We start from the raw sequence: 6,036 nt of genomic DNA on the forward strand, positions 1-6,036 counted from the left end.
AACTCAATGGACATGAGTTTGAGTCAACTCCAGGAGTTGGTAATGGACAGGGAAGCCTGGCGTGCTGCAGTCCCCGGGGTCGCAAAGAGTCGGACACGACTGAGTGACTGAACTGAACTGAACTGAGGATATACGGCTCTCCTAGGAATGAGATAGGAGAAATATAGAGAGCTGTTTTTTTTTTTAATGGACCAAGGGACCATGCTATAGAAAACAAAGATTTGGGGGGTTGAATGGATCTTGGTGCACTGGTTCAACCAGTTCATCAGACTGATAATGAAAACACAGCAACTAGTGTCAATTTGACATTATGACACAGAGATGGTGCAATATTATTTCTCATTTATTTCTCAAAATCATCTCCTGTGTACTCCCAACTTACAAATGAGGAAATTCAGCTGAGATACCATTGTTTCAGTATGTCTATGAGGAAACTGACCACCAGTGGTGAAAAATGACTCATCAAAAATTACAGAGTTGTGTCAAGACTCTCAAAAATTGTGATAGGGTGATCCCCAGTGCAATTTTTATTTTGTGTGGCTGGTGCAAGACAAGACACACAAAGACACACAGACACACACAGACACACACACGCACACATCCCTGTCTTCTGATAAAGTCATTTACTGTTTTTGTATAGAGTCTTGGCTGAATCTAATTTTAGGTACTCAAAATATATAATGCACCAACACAGAAAAGTAGGAATACATTCACACGCCTTTAAAGATCCCATGTTGTATATTGGTTACTCACACAGTTGTGACAGATAGAAGGACAGTAACTAATCCTAATTACCGCCATGCCCACTCTTGTCCACTTTTGCCAGATCTATTCAATGTAATTAGGTGATAGCCCGTGCTCTGTTTTGCTTTGATAGGCTCCAATTCTGGCTGAATTTCGTCTGAGGTCGTTACATCCTGCAGTCAACACTGCCATTTTCTCCATTAGCGAGTGTAGCTCTGTGTGGACCGACGTATGCCAGGCGTATCATTCCATCTTTTCTACTGTGTTAATGATCTCAAGGACATCACTGTTACCTTTCCTGTCCACCAGAATACCATTAATCACCATATGCCACACATGATTTACATGCAAGGAGTATGTTATCCTAGAGGGCAGGGCTCTGGGGTCATCAAACTAATAGTTAACCTTCTGTCTCTCCTACAGCTTTCTAATTCTCAGTTTACCTCTCTGTAAAATGGGGCTAAGGATCCACGGAGTCTTCAGGGCTTTATAGATTTACATTTGGGGGCACACAATTGTTTCTCAACATATGTCATTTCTTTTCCAAAGGCAGTTTTCTTTCCACAGAAACTTGGTACCCTCTGAGATCTTGTCTGCATTGTCTTCATGGCTGACTTCGGACAGAATCACTTCTCTTCACGTAATTTCTCCTTCTGTGTTAATACAGTGTTCCTGCTGCTGCTGCTGCTGCTAAGTCGCTTCAGTCATGTCCAACTCTGTGCGACCCCATAGATGGAAACCCACCAGGCTCCTCCGTCCATGGGATTTTCCAGGCAAGAACACTGGAGTGGGTGCCATCGCCTTCTCTGACGGTGTTCCTAATTAGGTCTTAATCTGTCTGGAAACATTCACAATACGTAGGAAGCATTTATATGCGTTTATATTTATATAACCCAATCTAAGCTGCTTATTAGTCCAAGGAAAGACAGCTATAATTTTCCATTCTTTTCTGGTTGTTTTTTTTTGCCCTATTAGCATTATTTGTTGAAGATAGAACTTCATACGAGGAACAGAATTGAAAAATAAAGAAGCATTTGGCTTATCACTGTCACAGAGCTGTCTCTGAAGGTCTGGGACTGAACACATTTGGGGCCAGAATCTGCTCTTCATCCTAAACTTTCTTACACATGTATGGGGCCAGAATTTGATCTTCATTCTAAATTTTCTTACGTCACTTCTTGGATACACAGAGCAAAAAAAAAAAAAAAAAAGTCAGAGAGACGAGAGCAGATAGATTTTTAACAATGGCAAAAATCTGATGGAAAAGACTCCAGGCTCATCATTGAGAGAAGCCATCTGCGCCAGAGTAACTGTCTGTGACAGAGGGGAAAAAATAAATCATTTTCAAAAACCCCATTGCTTCAAAATCTGGTCCAATGCCACCGTGCTGAGCGCCAAATATTCTATCTGGCAGAGGCAAGTCGTGGAAAAGCACAAAGGCAATTTACCCAGTTGGCCTGGGCAGAAAGTTTATTCTTCAATTATTTTTTGTGAGTCTTCTTTCCTCTGAGTGTGGCTTAGACAGTTGTGCGCGAGGATCAGTGCACAGGCAGGGCTCAAGCAGGCAAAAACCCAGCTCGGGATGGGTGGCAGTGTAATTCATCGCAGCTGAGTCTCCCTCCAGTTTGGAATTCCTCCTCCCTGACAGGTTAACCGGAGAAGGCAATGGCACCCCACTCCAGTACTCTTGCCTGGAGAATCCCATGGACGGAGGAGCCTGGTAGGCTACAGTCCATGGGGTCGCTAAGAGTTGGATACGACTGAGCGACTTCACTTTCACTTTTCCCTTTCATGCACTGGAGAAGGAAATGACAACCCACTCCAGTATTCTTGCCTGGAGAATCCCAGGGACGGCGGAGCCTGGTGGGCTGCCGTCTATAGGGTCACACAGAGTCGGACACGACTGAAGCGACTTAGCAGCAGCAGCAGCAGACAGGTTAACCCTGTTTAAAACCTTGTGGTTTTCCAACAAGGACCTACTGTATAGCGCAGGGAACTCCGATCAATGTTATGTGGTAGCCTGGATGGGAGGAGAGTTTGGGGGAGAACGGATACACGTGTATTCATGACTGAGTCACTTCACTGTCCACCTGAAACTTTCACAAAAATTGTTAATTGACTACACCCAATACAAAATACAAAGTTTAAAAAATAAAATAAAATCGTGGCTTTCAAAGAGGAAATTCCTGACACAATCATCAAAAAGGTCACACAGGAAATTGAGGCTCAAACTCAAATGGCAGGGACCTTTGGAAATTTATCATTTCACAGCCTCAGTTTCTAAATGGGCTGCTGGGAAGAATCCAATTCATTGATGACTTCCTCATCTCTATTATTTTCTCTTCTTTTTAAGCAAAGCCTCCATTTTAAAAATGTGTCTACTTTCCCTATCCTTGGAAACCAACCAATCCAATGATGTGGTTGCGTTGGTGAAGGGATCTATTTCTTAGGAGATTGCCATTTAGAGGATTAAAATGATAAGATCCCAAAGAAGGCATTTTATTCCCAACAGTATGTCCATGTATGTACCTTTCAGAGAATCTTCTAGAAATTTTCTTAAAACCAGCTCAGTACATGTCACATCATTCCAGGACAGGGACACCCAGCTCTGATCGAGATTCTGACTGGCACATTTTCTGAGCTATCACCAGCTGGTGATTTGCACTGTGTGGAATGCATGTTCTCCACTCTAGAGACATGAATCACTTGTTCAATTAAAAATAGTATTTCCCTAGCAGTTATTTGGGCTTCCCTCATGGCTCAGCGGTAAAGAATCCACCTGCCAATGCAGGAGATGCAGGTTCAAAGGTTGCATCCCTGAATGGGGAAGATCTCCTGGAGGAGGAAATGGCAACCCACTCCAGTATTCTTGCCTGAGAAATCCCATGGGCAGAGGAGCCTGGAGGGCTACAGTCCAGGAGGTCGCAAAGAGTTGGCCAGGACTTAGCGACTAAACAACATGCAAAGCAATTATTTGCTCTAGAATGGAAATAAGTTGTGGATTAAATGGTGGCCATTTGCATTCTTATCTTGGAAATGTGTCTGCAGTTTTGTGACAGTTTATACACTTAATGATTGATTTCTTTCTTGGGAACATCAGCCCCAAAGTTAATGACTGCTGATTCTCCTAGGATTTTCTGAAAATTAGGTCAGGACCTTCCAGTGTGGGAGATAAAGGCATTCTTCTTATTGTAGAATTTAGGGGGAAAATCAGATGCCAAGAAAAAGCATACTAAGAATCTAGTCCTACACTTTCTTTACCAAATTATGTGAGTCTCCTTTTATTTACTCAAAACAAAGGAATGTTATTCTATAGGATTACAACAGGACATTATCTGATCAATAACAACCTTCAAATTTCACAGTTCAGCTTGAAGAATCACTTTATCCTGACTGACATGCCTATTCCTTCAGTTCATGCATTCATTTTTCAGAACTTTATATCTCCAATGTGTCGGTTACTCTACAGAAGCTGGTGTGAACCCTTGTGATATAGTCTTAAGACGTTCACTATTGTTTGAGGAGGCATATATATTAACACTTAAATATTAACACATACAATGCAAAGGGAACAGAGAATAAATCAATTAATTTTCCTGTGTACATTTTGTTTCTGCCTTTAGGTTTAAAGCCTGAAAAAAAAAAAAGAAGTGGGAAATTGAGGGTAATTCTAGATAAAGATAGAATTAGGCAAAAGGCAGTGACTTGTGAAAGCGTGGAGTATTGAGGGAAGTACCTTGATGGTTCAACACGACATGATTGAACACAGGGTACTGGCTGCTCGGGTGGCTGAGAGGAGCCTGCTATGCTGGGTAACTGCATTTGCCTTAATTGTCTAGGTTATAGGTATCACAGAAGAATTTTAATTGGAGGAATGCTAGGATCCTGTGTTTATTTTAGAAGAATGAGGTATGAGGTATCAATTAAAAAAATAAATAGCAGGTAGTAAAACATAACAAAAAGCAAAAAGAGAGAGAAAGGGTCAAAAGCTTTCTAAGTCTGGTGACGGTGGAGGTGTGTCAAGTGTTGATGCCGTTAACTAAAGAAAGAGAACACAGAAGTCAGAAAGGACGTCTCCTTCGGGCCCACTGTGTGTTTGGGGTTCCTTCACCTGCCTAGGGATTTACGCATTCATATGCATTTATTTAGGTTTTAAATTTGTAATTGGAAGATAACCTGCTATACAGTGTTGTGTTGGTTTCTGCTGTACCATGCGAATCAGCTGTGCGTATACGTATATCCACTCCGTCTTGAGCCTCCCTCACACCCCCGAACCCACCCCTCTAGGTCATCCCGGAGCACTGAGCTGAGCTCCCTGTGTTATACAGCAGCTTCCCACTAGCTCTCTATTTGACACGTGGCAGTGGGTATGTTTCAATGCCACTCTCTCAGTTTGTCCCACCTTCTCCTTCCCTTGCTGTATCCACAAGACCTTTCTCTACATCTGTGTCTCTATTTCTGCTTCGCAAATGGGTTCATCAGTACCATTTTTCTAGATTCCACGTAGATGCATTAATATACAATACTTGGTTTTTCTCTTTCTGACTTACTTCACTCTGTATAACAGATTCTAGGTTTGGACCCAGCAATCCCACTGCTGGACATAATTCCAAGAAATTTATGCAATTCCTGAGAAAATCATAATTCCAAAAGATGCATGCATCCCAATGTTCATTGCAGCACTATTTACAATAGCCAAGACATGGAAGCAACCTAGATGTCCATTGACAGATGAATGGGTAAAGAAATAGTGGTACATATATAAAATGGAATATTACTCAATCATGAAAAAGAATGAATTTGAGTCAGTTGAACTGAGATGGACGAATCTAGAGCATTGATTTATTTAGACAGAGGTGTTCTAGAATGGAGCTGGGAAGGAGGGAGGAGCATGAGGATGTACTATTTGGGTGGGGGAAGGGATGCATCATCCTCTTGGGTAAATGTAGTCTTTCCTGGATTTCTCTTTGGGAAATTTGACTTCAATCAGATTCCTCCCACCTTGTATCTTTTCAGGGACTACTTTTGAATTGGAATGTTAGACTTTATATCTGTTCTCTTCAATATCACTGCTCCTGTCTGGTGAGATTTGGAATTTTGATTCTGTCATGCCTTATGGAGGATTTATCTTCTCACTCTGTGTGATGTGATGTTGTGGGGCAATATTTGTGTAAGATTCTATCCAAGTGACAGATATGATTTTTACTGAATGACACCAGGAACCCGGTGCCATTTGTACAAAACTAATTCCTTCACTTCAGTGAGGCATCAAGTAGCAATAGTTACTTCCAG

Source organism: Giraffa tippelskirchi, chromosome 3 (assembly GCF_054371585.1).
Source record: "Giraffa tippelskirchi isolate mGirTip1 chromosome 3, T2T-mGirTip1v1.2.pri, whole genome shotgun sequence".
Lineage (NCBI taxonomy): Eukaryota > Metazoa > Chordata > Mammalia > Artiodactyla > Giraffidae > Giraffa > Giraffa tippelskirchi.